At 40.9% G+C, this 19,541-nt stretch overlaps 1 non-coding gene across 1 annotated transcript; it reads left to right on the top strand.

Moving 5' to 3' along the window:
- Nucleotides 1–2,600: 2,600 nt before the first annotated feature.
- On the top strand, nucleotides 2,601–2,708 carry LOC148581226 (small nucleolar RNA R71). Its single transcript, XR_015896757.1, has one exon. It is a non-coding gene; the product is annotated as a small nucleolar RNA R71 (small nucleolar RNA).
- Nucleotides 2,709–19,541: the final 16,833 nt, after the last annotated feature.

Below are 19,541 nucleotides of genomic sequence, written 5' to 3' on the forward strand. Positions count from 1 at the left end.
TAATGGAAAAACAAAAAAGCTATGCTTTTACCATACCAAACTTAGAATATTGCTCGCCCTCGAGCAATAAACAAAAGAATAGAAGAAGAAGAAGAAGAAATGTGGAGAGGGAGAGGGAGATGTGGTTTCGGCCAAGAGGAGTGTAGAGGGGTGTGTTGTGTGAATTTGATGAAGAATGGAGGTCTTTATATAGGGAAGGGAGGGGGGTTAAGGTTCGGCCATATGGGTGGGAAATTGGTTTTGAATTTTGAAGGTAGGTGGAGTTTATGAGGTAGGTTTATTGGGAAGAGTGGGTGGATGTGAGTGGTGAAGGTTTAGTGGGGAAGAGAGATTGAGGTGATTGGTGAGGGGTTTTTAGGGAAGAGTGTTTATGGGGTTGTGTGAAAGAGAGTGGTGAGAAGAAGTGAGAGGAGGTAGGTGGGGATCCTGTGGGGTCCACAGATCCTGAGTGGATCCTGTGGGGTCCACAGATCCTGAGGTGTTCAAGGATTTACATCCCTGCACCCATTAGGCATATAAAAATGCCTTTGTATCCAACTCTGGGCGTTCAGCGCCAGGTTGGTGGCCATTTTGGGCGTTCAACGCCCATTTGTGTGCCATTTCTGGCGTTGAACGCCAGAACCATGCCTGTTCTGGCGTTCAGCGCCCAGAAGCTGCCCATTTTGGGCGTTCAGCGCCAGAACCATGCTTTGTTCTGGCGCTGAACGCCAGACAGATGCTCCTCCAGGGTGTGATTTTTCTTCTGCTGTTTTTGATTCCGTTTTCAATTTTTATATTTATTTTGTGACTCCACATGATCATGAGCCTAAGAAAACATGAAAAACAATAAAAATAAGAATTAGATAAACATTGGGTTGCCTCCCAACAAGCGCTTCTTTAATGTCAATAGCTTGACAGTGGGCTCTCATGGAGCCTCACAGATGTGCAGAGCTTTGTTGAAACTCTCCAACACCAAACTTAGAGTTTGGATATGGGAGTTCAACACCAAACTTAGAGTTTGGTTGTGGCCTCCCAACACCAAACTTAGAGTTTGACTGTGGGGGTTCTGGTTGACTCTGCTTTGAGAGAAGCTTTTCAAGCTTCCTCTCCATGGTTGCAGAGGGAGATCCTTGAGTTTTGAATACAAGGGGGTTCTCATTCCATTGAAGGACTATTTCACCTCTGTCAACATCAATCACAACTCTTGCTGTGGCCAGGAAAGGTCTTCCTAGGATGATGGATTCATCCTCTTCCTTTCCAGTATCCAGGACTATGAAATCAGTAGGTATGTAAAGGCCCTCAACCTTTACTAATACATCTTCTACTTGTCCATAAGCCTGTCTTCTTGAGCTGTCTGCCATCTCTAGTGAGATTTTAGCAGCTTGCACCCCATAGATTCCCAGTTTCTCTATTACACAGAGGGGCATGAGGTTTATTCCTGAACCAAGGTCACACAGAGCTTTAAAGATCATGGTGCCTATGGTACAGGGTATTATGAACTTTCCAGGATCCTGTCTCTTCTGAGGCAATGTCAGTTGATCCAGATTATTTAGTTCATTGATGAACAAGGGAGGTTCAACTTCCCAAGCATCAATGCCAAACAATTTGGCATTCAGCTTCATGATTGCACCAAGAAACTTGGCAGTTTGCTCTTCAGTGACATCCTCATTCTCTTCAGAAGAGGAATACTCATCAGAGCTCATGAAGGGCATAAGGAGGTTCAATGGAATCTCTATGGTCTCTAGATGAGCCTCAGAGTCCTTTGGTTCCTCAGAGGGAAGCTCCTTATTGGTCACTGGACGTCCCAGGAGGTCTTCCTCCTTGGGATTCACGTCCTCTCCTCTCCTCACAGGTTCGGCCATGGCACTTATGTCAATGGCCTTGCACTCTCCTTTTGGATTCTCTTCTGTATTGCTTGGGAGAGTACTAGGAGGGATTTCAGTGATCCTTTTACTCAGCTGGCCCACTTGTGCTTCCAGATTTCTAATGGAAGACCTTGTTTCATTCAAGAAACTTACAGTGGCCTTAGATAGATCAGAGACTAGATTTGCTAAATTAGAAGCATTTTGTTCAGAGTTCTCTGTCTGTTGCTGAGTTGATGATGGAAAAGGCTTGCTATTGCTAAACCTGTTTCTTCCACCATTATTAAAGCCTTGTTGGGGCTTTTGATCCTTCCATGAGAAATTTGGATGATTTCTCCATGTTGAGTTATAGGTGTTTCCATAAGGTTCACCTAAGTAATTTACCTCTGCTATTGCAGGGTGCTCAGGATCATAAGCTTCTTCTTCAGGAGAAGCCTCTTGAGTACTGTTGGATGCAGCTTGCATTCCATGCAGACTCTGAGAGATCATATTGACTTGCCGAGTCAATATTTTGTTCTGAGCCAATATGGCATTCAGAGTATCAACTTCAAGAACTCCCTTCTTCATAGGCGTCCCATTACTCACAGGATTCCTTTCAGAAGTGTACATGAACTGGTTATTAGCAACCATGTCAATGAGTTCTTGAGCTTCTGCAGGCGTTTTCTTTAGGTGAATGGATCCACCTGCAGAAGTGTCCAGTGACATCTTTGATAGCTCAGATAAACCATCATAGAATATATCCAGGATGGTCCATTCTGAAAGCATGTCAGAAGGACACTTTTTGGTCAACTGTTTGTATCTTTCCCAAGCTTCATAGAGGGATTCACCTTCTTTCTGCCTGAAGGTTTGAACATCAGCTCTAAGCTTGCTCAGCTTTTGAGGAGGAAAGTACTTGGCTAAGAAAGCCGTGACCAGCTTATCCCAAGAGTTCAGGCTGTCTTTAGGTTGAGAATCCAATCATAATCTAGCTCTGTCTCTTACAGCAAAAGGGAAAAGCATGAGCCTGTAGACTTCAGGATCTACTCCATTAGTCTTAACAGTATCACATATCTGCAAGAATTCAGTTAAGAACTGAAAAGGATCTTCAGATGGAAGTCCATGAAACTTGCAGTTCTGCTACATCAGAGAAACTAACTGAGGTTTCAGCTCAAAGTTGTTTGCTCCAATGGCAGGAATGGAGATGCTTCTTCCATGTAAATTGGAATTAGGTGCAGTAAAGTCACCAAGCATCCTCCTTTCATTATTATTATTTTCGGCTGCCATCTCCTCTGCTTGTTCGAAAATTTCTGAAAGGTTTTCTCTGGATTGTTGTAATTTAGCTTCTCTTAATTTTCTCTTCAGAGTCCTTTCAGATTCTGGATCTGCTTCCACAAGAATGTTCTTATCCTTGCTCCTGCTCATATGACAAAGAAGACGGCACAGAAAAATAATAATAATAATAGAGATCCTTTATACCACAGTATAGGGATCCCTTTGTGAGTGGAAGAAAAGAGGGGGAGACAAAGAATGTGATGTAAAGGAAGAAGCACAACTGTACGGATGGAAGAGATGTGAGATGAGATGTTAGGATATGAATGAATAAATAGAATAGGATGGGGGAGGTATAATTTTCGAAAATTATTTTGAAAAAGAGTTAGTGATTTTTGAAAAATGGTTTTTGAAAAATGTTAGAAATTTTCGAAAAATTTTTAAAATTTAAAAATAAAAATAATTAGTTAATAAAAAAAAGAAATTTTTGAAAAAGAGGGGAGATATTTTCGAAAATTAGAGAGAGAGAGAGTTAGTTAGGTAGTTTTGAAAAAGTTAAAAAACAAACAAAAAGTTAGTTAGTTAGTTGAAACAATTTTTGAAAAGATAAGAAGTTAGGAAGTTAGAAAAGATATTTTGAAAAGATATTTTTGAAAAAGATAAGATAAGAAGATATTTTTGAAAAGATATGATTGAAATTAGTTTTGAAAAAGATTTGATTTTTAAAATCACAATTAATGACTTGATTCATAAGAAATCACAAGATATGATTCTAGAACTTAAAGTTTGAATCTTTCTTAACAAGCAAGTAACAAACTTCAAATTTTTGAATCAAAACATTAATTGATTATGTTATTTTCGAAAATTTGGTATAAAAATAAGAAAAAGATTTTTTTGAAAAATATTTTTGGAATTTTCGAAAATAACTAAGAATTTTTGAAAAAGATTTGATTTTTGAAAAAGATTTTGAAAAAGATAAGATTTTCAAATTGAAAATTTGATTTGACTCATAAGAAACAACTTTGATTTTAAAAATTTTTGAAAAGGTCAACCCAAATTTTCGAATTTGATGAGAGAAAAAGGGAAAGATATTTTTTTTTGATTTTTGAATTTTTATGATGCAAGAGAGAAAAACACTAAAAAGATGCAATGCATGAGATTTTTAGATCAAAACATGTGATGCATGCACAATGCTATGAATGTCAAGATGAACACCAAGAACACTTTGAATGTCAAGATGAACATCATAGACACAATTTTGAAAAATTTTTAATGCAAAGAAAACATGCAAGACACCAAACTTAGAATTCTTTAATGTTTAGACACTAAGAATTCAAGAATGCATATGATAAACATGAAAAGACACAAAACAAAAAATCATCAAGATCAAACAAGAGGACTTACCAAGAACAACTTGAAGATCATGAAGAACACTATGAATGCATGATATTTTCGAGAAATGCTAGATGCACATGCAAGTGACACCAAACTTATGATATGACTCAAGACTCAAATAAGAAACACAAAATATTTTTGATTTTTATGATTTTCTAATTTTTTTGGATTTTTATTTTATATTTTTCGCATATTAAAAGGAAAAATAAGGATTCCAAAAATTTTTAATATGAATTCCAGGAATCTTGCCATGTTAGTCTAAAGCTTCAGTCCAGGAATTAGACATGGCTCACTAGCCAGCCAAGCTTTCAAAGAAAGCTCCAGTCCAAAACACTAGACATGGCCAATGGCCAGCCAAGCTTCAGCAGGTGATCATGGATCAGCAGCAGGTGGATGAGCAACAACTAATTTGCTCTTGATAACAAATTGCAAGCCTCAATCCAAATGAATTTAGACATGGCTTTACAGCCAGCCAGGCTTCACATGCTTCATGAAACACTAGAATTCATTCTTAAAAATTTTGAATAAATTTTTTTTTGAAAGTATTTTTTATTTTTTTCGAAAACAGATGAAAAATTTTTTTTTGAAAATATTTTTTTTTTGAAAAATTTTTGAAAACAAAACGAAAAGAAAATTACCTAATCTGAGCAACAAGATGAACCGTCAGTTGTCCAAACTCGAACAATCCCCGGCAACGGCGCCAAAAACTTGGTGCTGTTGCCGGATCAAACTTGGCACTGATGTTACCGGACCAAAAGCTTGCCGAAAACTCAAACAATCCCCGGCAACGGCGCCAAAAACTTGGTGCACGAAATTGTGATGTCCAGGCTCGAACAATCCCTGGTAATGGCTCCAAAGCTTGGTGCTTTGATCTTAATTCATAATTGTCACAACTTCGATACAACTAACCAGCAAGTGCACTGGGTCGTCCAAGTAATACCTTACGTGAGTAAGTGTCGAATCCCACGGAGATTGTTGGTATGAAGCAGCTATAGTCACCTTGTAACTCTCAGTCAGGCAGATATAAAGTGATAATGGTGTTTTCGAATATTATATAATAAAATAGGGATAGAGATACTTATGTAAATCATTGGTAGGAATTTCAGATAAGCGAATGGAGATGCTTTTCGTTCCTCTGAACCTCTGCTTTCCTGCTATCTTCATCCAATCAGTCTTACTCCTTTCCATGGCTGGCTTTATGCAAGGGCATCACCGTTGTCAGTGGCTACATCCCCTCCTCTCAGTGAATAATATGCTCACGCACCCTGTCACGGCACGGCTATTCATCTGTCGGTTCCCGATCATGCTGGAATAGGATTCACCCTCCTTTTGCGTCTGTCACTAACGCCCAACAATCGCGAGTTTGAAGCTCGTCACAGTCATTCAATCATTGAATCCTACTCAGAATACCACAGACAAGGTTTAGACCTTCCGGATTCTCTTGAATGCCGCCATCATTCTAGCTTACGCCACGAAGATTCCGGTTAGGAGATCTAAGAGATATTCATTCTAGCTTAATTCATGTAGAACAGAAGTGTTTGTCAAGCACGCGTTCATAGGGGAGAATGGTGATGAGCGTCACACATAATCATCACCTTCATCACGTTCTTGGGTGCGAATGGATATCTTAGAAGCGAAATAAGAAGAATTGAATAGAAAACAGTGGTACTTTGCATTAATCTTTGAGGAACAGCAGAGCTCCACACCTTAATCTATGGAGTGTAGAAACTCTACCGTTAAAAATACATAAGTGAAGGTCCAGGCATGGCCGAGATGGCCAGCCCCCATGGTCTAAGAACAATGCGTTCAAAGATTGTCAAAAAGACTAGTAAAAGGTCCTATTTATAATAAACTAGTCACTAGGGTTTACATGAGTAAGTAATTGATGCATAAATCCACTTCCGGGGCCCACTTGGTGTGTGTTTGGGCTGAGCCTGAGTGTTGCACGTGCAGAGGCCATTTGTGGAGTTGAACGCCAGTTTCTGTGCCAGTTTGGGCGTTCAACTCTGGTTTTGGATCCTTTTTTGGCGCTGGACGCCAGATTTGGGCAGAAGGCTGGCGTTGAACGCCAGTTTACGTCGTCAATTCTTGGCCAAAGTATGGACTATTATATATTTCTGGAAAGCCCTGGATGTCTACTTTCCAACGCAATTGGAAGCGTGCCATTTCGAGTTCTGTAGCTCCAGAAAATCCACTTTGAGTGCAGGGAGGTCAGAATCCAACAGCATCAGCAGTCCTTTTTCAACCTCTGAATCTGATTTCTGCTCAAGTCCCTCAATTTCAGCCAGGAAATACCTGAAATCACAGAAAAACACACAAACTCATAATAAAGTCCAGAAATGTGAATTTAACATAAAAACTAATGAAAACATCCCTAAAAGTGACTAGATCCTACTAAAAACATACTAAAAACAATGCCAAAAAGCGTATAAATTATCCACTCATCAGAGTTCCATCTTTGGTCCATCTTTCTCTATGCTTTAAATAAGGAAGATCTTGTATGAAATAGAACTTGCTTCCATGTTTGTTTGAACTTTTTTTATTTTGTCTTTTAAGTTTTGTGTTGCAGAGGTCCATGCTTGCTAGTCTTTATGTCACTGCATCATCACTAGGCTTACTTGTATGCTTGTTCCTTTAAATCAAATAAAAAGAGAATGAGTGTTTACAAAAGACCAGAGTGGAGCTCATACTATGGAGTAAGTTCATGAGTTTATGGTGTGATCATAAGTTAGCTAAGTTGGTTCAACCACAAGGTGGGAAGACAACTATCTGTCATGAATACTATGCTTTGAATACACCCCATGAGACTAGCTAAATAAGAAGATCCTAATAAGAAAAAGGGAAAGAACAAATAAAGGTTGAAAAATAAAAGAAAAAAAGAGTAAGCAATAAGGCTAGGCACCAATGGTTTTAATCTTGAGGCATGTGTCTGTGGTGCTCCTGTGTGAGGGATCTACTTGGATGAATAAGCTCTTAGGGGTGCCTTATCACTTGGTAACTTGGGTTAACTAACTCGAGATTATCAGCTGAAAGTCCACTATCAAGAGTAACCTTAACTACAGAGCATTTAGTAACCCAAAGAGGTGCTGGACACCAAGGTCTCAAGAAAAGAAAATAAATAAACTATATGCCTGTGGTGTGTATGTATGGGGGAAAGAGACTTGAGGGAGTAAGTCCGTAGGGGTGTCTTAACACCTAGCACGTTGAACCAACTGGTTCGGGAGTGTTGGCTGGAAGCTTATCTTAAAGAGTCGCCCCCTTACAGAGCACTTAGCCTAAGAACACAAATAAGCCCTGAAATAACAATAAAATGATCAATGAATAAAAGTCTCATGGGATGCAATCACAGTGAGTATTCTAGGACATGATAAAGGTTTGAAAGCCAGTAAAGGAATGAATCTAAGTTGCTATGCATGAAACCACCATAAAACCAGGGACATGACCTCCACAAGAATGACTCATTTCTCTTGGCATTCCATTCATCATTCTCTTGTTCCAGTACTTGCTTAGGGACAAGCAAGCTTTAAGTTTGGTGTTGTGATGCCAGGGCATTTTGGCCAGTTTCACTGACCTTTTCTTTACTGTTTTTAGGGTAGTTTCATGCATTTCCTTAGAAAATAAGCTAGTTTTGGGTAGATATTCACTTACATCTTGATTCAAGCATACATTATGCACTTTACATGATTTCATGAGGATTTTGCATGAATTTAATGACAAATTGGATGTTGTACTTCCCATGACTTGGACTAGAACTTTGATGCACTCTATTGCTTGATTTCAGGACAAAGGAAGCAAGGAAGAACCACGTTAGCAGCCACGTTAATCTAATTAACGTAACTCCTAACGTGGAATGGGAGTAACTTGCAAAGTTAATGAGAAAAGTAATCGCCAAGAACGCTCTCGAAGCCATCATTGCCCACGTTAGGAGTCACGTTAACTAAGTTAACGTGAACTCTAACGTGGAGGAAAGGAAATGGAGCCAACGTTAGTGACACTTACCTTTGTCACTAACGTTGGACCAAGCTCATAAGTAGCCACGTTAGTTGCCACGTTAACTTAGTTAACGTGGCCTCTAATGTTAAGAAGTAAAGGGGAAGCCAACGTTAGTGACATTCAACTTTGTCACTAACGTTGGCCAAGTCACAATAAGCCACGTTAACCTAGTTAACGTGAAAGCTAACATGAAGAAAGTAGGTGATTAACAACGTTAGTGACACCAAACATTGTCACTAACGTTGGGATTAACCCACACAAGCCCCAATAAGCCACGTTAACTCCCACGTTAACCTAGTTAACGTAGAAGCTAACGTGAAGAAGGAAGGTGATCGCCAACGTTAGTGACACCTAACATTGTCACTAACGTTGGAAGGAGCCCACACAAGCCACAATGAGCCACGTTAACTCCCACGTTAACTTAGTTAACGTGGAAGCTAACGTGGATAAGGGAATGATGAGCCAACGTTAGTGACACTCAACTTTGTCACTAACGTTGGAGATGGCTAGCATGGCCACGTTAGAAGCCACGTTAACCTAGTTAACGTGGATTCTAACGTGAGAAATAGGGGCACATTGGAACGTTAGTGACAAAGGTAAGTGTCACTAACGTTCTCGAAGGTTAGCAAGCCTACGTTAAAAGAGCCACGTTAACTAAGTTAACGTGGACTCTAACGTAGGAAAGGGGGAGACTTCTCAACGTTATTGGGAAAGGTAAGTCCCAATAACGTGTGTGAAGGACAAAGAGGCAACGTTAGTAGCAACGTTTGTGCCACTAACGTTGGAGTTAACATGGCTTTTACTTTGGTGAGGAACGTTAGTGAAAAAGGTGATTGTCCCTAACATTCTCGAACCCACATTTCCACTTAAACGTTAACACCACTAACGTCCTGAGCTAAAGTCTCTGCCCACTTCACACTTTCTCTCTGCAAGTAAAACTAAGCCCAATGAAGAAGATAACTTCTTCAAACTCAAGATCCAAAGGCCCATACCCAAGACTTGAAGAGCCAACTAGAAGATCAGAAGAGTAGTATATATAGGAGTAGCTTTGAATTAAAATGGGAGTTGGAAAATAGAGGGAGCCTCTTGGCATAGAATTACTCTCTATATTTTACTTTCTCTGCACTTCTAGTTTCATCATATATTCTCCATCTTTGTTTTCATTTTCCAGAACTTTGAACAACTAAACCCCTTTCATTGGGTTAGGGAGCTCTGTTGTAATTTGATGGATCAATACTAGTTTCCATTATTCTTCTTCTATCTTTTCTCTTGATTTTACTTGAAAGCTTTCGATCTTCATCCAATTGGGTAGTTATCTTGGAAAAGAAGCTATTCAAACTTGGATCTCTTCTGAACTTTGAAAGAGGAATGAAGAGATCATGCTAGAAATACTTTCTCATGCTGGACCAAATTGGGTTTGGATGGATATGTGACTATAATTCTCTCAACACTTGATTTGGGAAATGCATGTGGTATAATCAGTGACCATGCTTCATCTCTTCTCATGAGCAATTGACCAAGGAATTGGCTATTGATCAAGATTTGAGAGATTGAATTACAAGGAATTGTAATTCGATCACTTAAGATTGCCAAGGAGATCAATGAGTGCGTTGATTGAGGAAGAGATGAAAATGAAATTGATCCGGAGAATGCAACATCTCCTGAGCCCAATGAACTCCCCATTTCTGATCTTACCCATTCTCTTTAATTTCTGTCATTTACTTTTATGAGCAATTACCCCATTCCCATTTAAGATTCTGCAATTTACTTTCCGTTATTTACATTCAGCTCTTTATTTCTAGCATTTACGTTTCTGTTATTTACTTTCCCGCCATTTAATTTTCTGTAATTCTCAACCCAAATTCTGATTCGCTCAACTAGAACATTCCTCTAATTAAAGTTACTTGATCAATCAATCCCTGTGGGATTCGACCTCACTCTATTGTGAGTTTTTACTTGACGACAAATTCGGTACACTTGCCGAAGGAAATTTGTTATGAGACAAGTTTTCCATGCATCAATATAAAAGATTGGCATTGATTTAAATAATATTACCTAACCAGAATAAAACAAGTCACTAAGCACCCAAAATAATTCAAGAGAAGATGCAATAGTTAAATAAGAAAATTAACACCAATGGTAAAATAATAAATTTAGAAAAGAAAAATAAAAATATGCACAAAATTAAAATGCAATGAATGAAATATGCAAATAAATTAAGTAAAATAAAAAGAAAGATAAGAAGAATGAGAAGTGAAAGAAATAAAGTAAGAAAGAAAGAAGAAAAGATAGAAGAAATTAGGATTAGAAAATATAAGAAAAATAAGGATTTGGAGAAGAAAAGATAAGATATTTTGGCTGATCTGGATATTCTGTGCGCCGCATGTGACGCGGATGCGTAGGTGACGCGGATGCGTGGGTCACGCGATCGCGTGACCTGATTTGTGCGATTGGCCCGAGTGCAGCCTCGCGGTCGCACAACTCTCTGTTAGAAACTTGGTATTGCCAAAATCCAGGGTGACACGGTCGCGTGGTCGACGCGCTCGCGTGAGTGGCAATGATGGAGATATGACGCGGACGCGTGAGCCATGCGTCCGCGTGGTAAGGCTTGTGCGATCAGCACCAGTCTAGCACCACTCTCGCACAACTTTCCGTCGTGCAACCCTTTCTTACGTCGATTTCCAGGTCACGCAGCCGAGTGAGTGACGCGGACGCGTCAGCGACGCGGTCGCGTGGGATGATTTGAGCCAAAGGCATGCCTCCAGCCACGCTACCGCGTGACTCTCTGTTCGATTTCTCTTCTTCACAATGCACATGTGACGCGGACGCATCAGCGATGCTGCCGCGTCGTGTGCGTGCTTTTTTTTTTTTTATAATGCAGTATGCAGAATGCAATGCTAATATGAATGTTATGCAAAATTCCAGGTTCAATACAATAAAATAAAATAAAACTCAAAAACAAATAAAACTAAATAAAAATGAAAAAGGAACGATCATACCATGGTGGGTTGTCTCCCACCTAGCACTTTTAGTTAAAGTCCTTAAGTTGGACATTTGATGAGCTTCCTATTATGGTGGCTTATGCTTGAACTCATCCAGGAATCTCCACCAATGTTTGTAATTTCAATGGCCTCCGGGATCCCAAACTAGGCGCAGAAAGCCTTCAAGTAAGTTAAAGCAAGTCACAAGGCCCCAAGAGTGCTGATTTCTTGTTCATACTCTTTAATTGCAATCTGTTTTAATTCATATGAACTATTCTGATTGCTATTTATTTTTTGGGAACATCCAATTTTAGCCGGAATGCTGTCCAAATTTCTCTACGTTGTTTTGATTTTCATTCCTGTTTTGGTTTTGGCAAACTTGAACTCTGCTTTAATCAGCTTTTACCAAATCAATTGCTGTATGACAGGGCAAGCTTTCTTATTCTTTTTAATTTCCTAGTTTATAAATTGCATCTTGGATGATTCAATTCCACTTTTTGCTATTTTCATTTGAGTCATCCCTAACTTCCTTGTTTGAATTTGAGTTATCTGTTGCTTTAATTTGTGAATTCTCGTTATTTAGAAATTGATCCTCATGTCACTTACTCTAATCCATTTTTATTCCCTAATTTTAACTTCCTAAACTTTTTTTTATTCTAACCAAACCTAACCCTTCAAAATATCTCTTCTGATTTTTCACTTTCTTTTTAACATTCTAACCAAGGCATGATGATACTTTTTCTAATCAACTTGAATGGAAGTACATTTTGGATTGTTTCATTTTTTTTCAGTATTCTAACTCTTATACAATCCTTAAATGAAAATTTACTTAACTCAATTTCCTCATCTATTGCTCCTTTGCCACTTTGTGTTTCTTTTGATTATTTGCCTATTTGTTTTCCTGTTTTTATTATATCCTGGTTTTCTATTTTTCAGAATGTCTGCCAGCCAAAGAAAAGGAAAGGCAAAGGCAACTACTGGCAAACGTAAAAGAGGAGAATCCTCCATGTCCATCCTGGATATCATGCACGATGACTCCTGGCGGAAGAAACACTTTACCCCGCAGGAGAAGGCTGACCAGCTACTCCCTGCCACTGATCCTCTTAGATTTGTAAACCGATACTGTGAGCTGAAATATCCGGTGTTTGCAACCTCCAGGAACCTGTACCTGGAGAGGACTTTGAAAATCCCAAAAGAACTCTAGTAATACACCTCTGAGCAAATCAAACAAAGAGGCTCGTTCTTCCTGGAGAGAAACCTGACTGAGGTCAATGCATCTTGGGTAAGGGAATTCTACTGCAATTACTTCAAAACTTCCTTAGATGCAGTGAACCTTAGGGGGAAGCAGATTCTGGTCATTGAAGAGGCCATAGAGGATGTTCTGAAGCTTCTGCCTAAATCTGATCAGTTGGATGGCTATCAAAGAGCTGAGGAGGATATGCGCTTCATGAAATTTGATTGGGATGCAGTCAAGGCCAGGATAGCCCTTGACCCGACCGTTCCATGGATCATGGGTCAGAACACCACCATGCCAAAGGGAATCAAGCGAATTTACTTAAATGATGAGGCTCGGCTATGGAACCAGATCCTGAGCAATTTTGTCATGCTGAGTACCCATGAGACAGAGATCCCTGCCGCTATGATCACCTTCCTATGGTGTGTGATGGAGGGTAAGGACCTGTACCTGCCACGCTTTATCCGGTACTATATGGCCAGGGTCCACGTCCGAGGCACTCTACCCTTTCCTTATCTGATTACACAGCTAGGCCGTCGAGCTGACGTGCCTTGGGAGGATGCTGATGAGAAGCCACCTGCTGCAGAATGCAAGAAGATTATCCCTCACAGCAGGAACTTTTTGGCTTTGGGCTACAGACCTCCATTCCTCACTGCTACTACTGAGACAGCCACACCATCTGCCGGCCCCTCTTCTTCCACAGCTACCCCAGCTACCCCTGCTACCACCACTGCACCTCCACCTGCCTCAGAGCCCATCTATCACCTAGTGCACTGACGTTGGTATTTTTGCCAGTAAAGAAGTTTATAAAAATAGTCACGTTGTAGATATAGTTTCTAAACCGACAGAAATCCCTTCGTACAAACGTTTTGGGTGTCACAAGTAACAAACCCCTTAAAAATTATTAACCGAGTATTCGAACCTCGGGTCGTCTTCTCAAGGAACTGCAAGGAAGTATGTTCTTATTATTGGCTATAAAGGTTGTAATCGGGGTTTAGAAGGTAAGAAGTAAGTGAATTGAATGACAAGTAAAGTGAATGGCAATTAAAATAAATAAATACTGTAAGGTAACTTTTGGCAAGGTAAGAGAAATTAGAAGTCCAACTTAGTTATCTCTCTCAATAATAATGAAAGTTGAATCTTAATTCCACTTAGTTAACCTTTACTAAAGTAAAGGAAAGTCAAGGGACTAATTAGTTTGACCTTCGAATCCTATTTATTTCCTAAGAAAAAGTTGGGATTATTGAAGTTCAGTTCAATTAGCAAGATAGCGATTATCAGTTATGTTGAGTTTGATGATGTTGAGTTACTGATTCCTTAACCAAGACCAAAAGGGGAAAAAGTAAAATTGCTGGAATAAAAATGTCCTTAGATGGAAAGCAATGGTAACACAAACTAAAGAGAAAGCAATCAATAACTGAAATACCTCAAATAATCATTAATTCAAATCATAACATGGAAAGGGTTCATAAGTCAAGTTGGCAACTGTTCATACCCTGGGTCGAGTTACCCGACCCGGGATGATTGGCGACAAAGCGACCGACCTCTTCAGGTCAGACTACCCGACCTCTTCTAAAGAGCTCGGCCAAATCGACAGGAAAGCCCAATAAAGGGCCCAAATAGAGGAACACGACCCAAATCCAAAGGCAATCCCAGCCTATAGAGATAAAGGCGGTTCCCTTGAAAATAAGCTAACTTCATCCAAAATAGGATAAGATAAGATAAGATAACTAACTTATCTTATCAGAAAGGTCAGCCCCCACTACTATAAATACACTGGAGCACCCAGGTATAACTCATACTCTGATTCTACATAACATCTGTTTAATACCCATGCTAACTTAAGCATCGGAGTCTCTTGCAGGTACCCCCCACCCTTCGGTGACAGAGGATCAGCAGCACGTCCAAGTCCAAACAAGACAGACGTACCGGCTCCGGCCTCCATTCACCAGCCGGACACATCGGTTCCGACCATCACTGAGGATCTCGTCCGAGATTGACCTACAGTTTCAGGTAACCCTCAGAACATTGGCGCCGTTGCCGGGGATACAAAGCTTACCAACAGAGGCCGCCATCATGGGACTCATCAACGGCCTACGAGAGGGGCCATTTAGCCAATCTATATCAAAGAAGTACCCTACCTCATTAGACGAAGTACAGGAGCGAGCAGAAAAATACATCAACATGGAAGAAAATGCTCGATTAGGAGAAACCTCAAAATCTGGGAACCCCTACCGAGATAAAGACAAAAAGAAAGAAGACCGACAAAGGGAGAAAATTAAAAAATACCATAATTATACTCCCCTCAGAGCATCCCTAGTCGAAATATACAAAGAGGTCTGCCATACAGAAAAGATTCCCCCAGCACGGCCTCTCAAAGGAAAAAGAGGAGGAGGAAATCGGAAGGAATATTGTGAATATCATCGGGTCAGAGGACACGCCACCAACGAATGCTTCGACTTAAAAAATATCATAGAAAAATTAGTGAGGGAAGGAAAATTAGATCGATTCCTAGCCACCCGAGATGATGATCAAAGAAAAAGACGAAGGGATGAAGATACCGAACGAGCAGAACGATCACCTCGGACACCAGAAAGACATGTCCACATGATACATGGCGGATTCGCAACAGGAGGGATCTCCAAATCTTCCCGCAAAAGGTATCTCAAAGAAGTATGTCATGTCGAAGGAGAGGAGGAAGCACTCAACATCCCAGCGATAACATTCACTAAGGAGGACGCGTCCGGCATCATCACAGGACACGACGATCCCATGGTCATCACCATCATATTGGCAAACGCCAACCTACACCGCACCTTAATAGACCAAGGGAGTTCTGCCAACATATTATTCAAGACAGCCTTTGATAAACTCGGCTTAGAAGAAAAAGAACTTAAGGCATATCCAAACAGTCTGTTCGGGTTAGGAGATACCCCGGTTCGACCACTAGGATATATATCACTACATACAACCTTCGGAAAAGGAGACAAATCCAGGACCCTCAAAATAGAATACATCATAGTTAATGTAAGTTCAGCTTACAATGCTCTCATAGGTCAGACAACACTCAACCAACTCGGCGCAATAGTCTCGACCCCACACCTATGTATGAAGTTACCAACGCCAAAAGGGATAGCCACGATAAAAGCTGACCAAAAGATGGCACGTCACTGTTATAATGAAAGCCTAAACCTCAGAGGCAAAGGAGAAGAGTTCCACGCAATTGAGTTGGGCGGAGTTCAACGATGAGAAGATCTTCGCCCCCAACCAGAAGGTGAGATAGAAAAAATTCAGATCGGGGACACCTCGGAAAAAATAACTAATATCGGCACAATCCTCAAAGGAGGATTAAAAGAATTGCTAATACAATTCTTACGAGATAATGTCGATCTCTTCGCATGGAAAGCCGCGGACATGCCAGGCATAGACCCTAAGCTAATGTGCCACAAGTTAGCGATCTATCCAGGATCTCGACCGGTGCAGCAGAGACGAAGAAAGCTTGGGCCAGAGCGATCTCAGGCTGTGGAAGAGCAAGTACAAGCACTGCTGGAAGCCAGATTTATAAGAGAAGTCAAGTACCCACTATGGCTAGCCAACGTCGTCTTGGTGAAAAAGTCGAATGGGAAGTGGCGAATGTGCACCGATTACACTGATCTCAACAAAGCTTGTCCAAAAGACCCATACCTACTTCCAAGCATTGACGCTCTGGTAGATGCTTCTTCTGGATATAAATATCTCTCGTTTATGGATGCATACTCGGGATACAACCAAATTCCCATGTACCCACCAGATCAGGAAAAGACCTCGTTCTTAACACCAAAGGCAAACTACTGCTACATCGTGATGCCTTTCGGTCTCAAGAACGCAGGAGCTACTTATCAAAGGCTAATGAATAAAGTCTTCTCAGATCACATCGGAAAAATTATGGAAGTTTATGTGGACGACATGTTGATAAAAACGCAAACCAAAGATACATTATTATCCGACTTGGCTCAAGTGTTTGACACCATAAGGAAACACAACATGCAACTCAATCCCGCAAAATGTACCTTCGCAGTAGAAGCAGGCAAATTCTTAGGCTTCATGCTCACACAAAGGGGAATTGAAGCAAATCCAGACAAATGTCAAGCCATACTCAACATGAAGACCCCAACCTGTGTCAAAGAAGTACAACAACTCAACGGGAGATTGGCCGCCCTATCCCGATTCTTAGCAGGAGCTGCGATAAGATGTCTTCCCTTCTATGCCACTCTAAGAAAGGGAAAACAGTTCGAATGGACGATAGAATGTGAGCAAGCCTTCAAAGACTTCAAGAAATTCTTAGGACGGCCACCTATCCTATCTCGACCACGAGAAGGAGAACCGCTCATATTATATCTCGCAGTAGGGAGCCGGGCAATAGCCTCAGCACTAGTCAGAGAAGACGAAAATGGGCAACAACCCGTCTACTTCATTAGCAAGGCACTACAGGGATCCGAACTGAACTACCAGAAAATAGAAAAATTTGCCTATACTCTTATCCTAACATCTCAACGACTCTGCCCGTACTTCCAGGCTCACACCATTAAGGTTCGAACTAACCAGCCCATAAAAGGAATATTGCAGAAAATAGATTTAGCAAGCAGAATTCTACAGTGGGCAGTCGAGTTGTCAGAGTTTGACCTCAAATATGAAGCTCGGACGGCCATCAAATCGCAGTATCTGGCCAATTTTATCGCAGAATTCACAGATGCCCTAGAAACCCCCACAGAATGGAATCTTTACGTGGACGGTTCTTCAAATAAAACTGGAAGCGGTGCGGGCGTGATAATAGAAAGCAACCAAGGAACCCAGGTTGAGCTCTCCCTCAAGTTCGGGTTCCCGGCCTCAAACAACCAGGCGGAATATGAAGTGTTATTAGCTGGTTTGAAGCTGGCTAAAGAGGTCGGAGCTCAAAAACTCAACATTTACAGCGATTCACAAGTGGTCACATCACAAATAACAGGGAGCTACCAAGCCAAAGATCCCACCATGAAAAAGTATTTGGATAAAACCAAGGAACAACTCGGACAAGTTGGGGAGTATAAGATCTGCCACATACCCCGCGAATAAAATGCCCGAGCTGACGCACTCTCAAAACTAGCCAGCACCAAACCAGGGGGTAACAACAGAAGCCTCATCCAGGAAATGTTGCAGAACCCGTCAATCTCGGAAGAGGAAAAAGTCTTGACCATAACAAGTCAGGACCAAGGATGGATGACCCCTATAGCCAACTACCTCAGAACAGGAACACTCCCCACAGAAGAAAAGGAGGCAAAGAGGTTAAAAAGGGAGGCACAGTACTACACCGTCATAAACAACATCCTGTACAAAAGAGGAATCTTAACACTTTTACTAAAATGTGTGCCAACCTCCAACACAAAGGAAGTGCTAGAAGAAATACACGGCGGTATTTGTGGCAATCATCTCGGAGCACGAGCTCTCGCCAAAAAAGTACTCCGGGCGGGATTTTATTGGCCAACTCTACAGAAAGAAGCCACAGAATTTGTAAAGACATGCCCACCATGTCAGAAACATGCCAACTTTCACATCGCCCTGCCAGAAGAGCTCATCAGCGTGACCTCGCCTTGGCCGTTTGCAAAATGGGGACTCGATCTTCTCGGCCCTTTCCCACAGGGATCAGGACAAGTTAAATTCCTCATAGTAGGGGTAGATTACTTTACAAAGTGGATCGAGGCAGAGCCCCTGGCCAATGCCACCGCTCAAAGAAGCCAGAAATTCTTATATAGAAACATTGTCACAAGGTTCGGGGTTCCATATTCAATAACCACAGACAATGGCACTCAATTCACAGATGCAGGCTTCAGAAAACTAGTAGCTGACTTGAATATAAAGCACCAGTACACCTCCGTCGAATATCCACAAGCCAATGGGCAGGCCGAAGCTGCAAACAAAGTCATATTGGCTGGATTAAAACGGAGATTACAAGATGCAAAGAGAGCCTGGGCAGAAAAGCTTCCACAGGTCCTGTGGGCATATCGAACAACGCTACATTCCACCACGAAGGAATCCCCCTTCCGATTAGCATACAGAATAGAGGCGATGATTCCAGTAGAGATTGAGGAAGGGTCGCCCAAAGTAGTTCACTACAATGAGGGAGCAAACTCCCAACTTCAGAGAGAAGAGCTCGACTTGTTACCCGAAATCCAAGAAAGAGCTCGGATCAGGGAAGAAGCTCTAAAACACCGAATGGCTTCCAGATATAATCAAAAGGTAGTGTCGAAAAGTTTTGCAGAAAATGATCTCATCCTAATCCGAAATGATATCGGTACAACTCGACCAGGAGAGGGAAAGCTGCCAGCAAACTGGAAAGGACCCTACCGAGTTGTAGAAGTACTTGGAAAGGGCTACTACAGGCTGTCTGAACTCGATGGACGAGAGCTTCCCAGGTCATGGCACGCCTGCAACCTCAGAAGGTACTACAATTAGAAAAGATAAAAGATCTCATCATTGGATGCACTCTTTTTCCTGAAAAGGTTTTTTAATGAGGCACCAAGTTGAGACTCAGACAAATCCCATATGTATATATTTGCATTTTTCCTTTAAAATAAAATATATTTTAGATATTCTACAAAGATTTCAAGACACATTAATCTGAAGCATTCATCGTCTGATTATAAAGCAACAGATCGGCAGAAAGTGAAAAACAATTTCACTGCACGATCATGATAAAGACAACCGTCTGATAAAGGTGAAAATGCGATTCACCCAAAGGACAATATAGAGACGACAACCACTTTCTACAAATCGGCAAAGATGAACACAGAATAATGTAAGAAGTTATCAAAAGTGATCTAAAAAAGAACCTGA

The sequence above is a fragment of the Arachis ipaensis genome, chromosome B10 (genome assembly GCF_059453495.1).
Source record: "Arachis ipaensis isolate K30076 ecotype BB chromosome B10, ASM5945349v1, whole genome shotgun sequence".
NCBI lineage: Eukaryota > Viridiplantae > Streptophyta > Magnoliopsida > Fabales > Fabaceae > Arachis > Arachis ipaensis.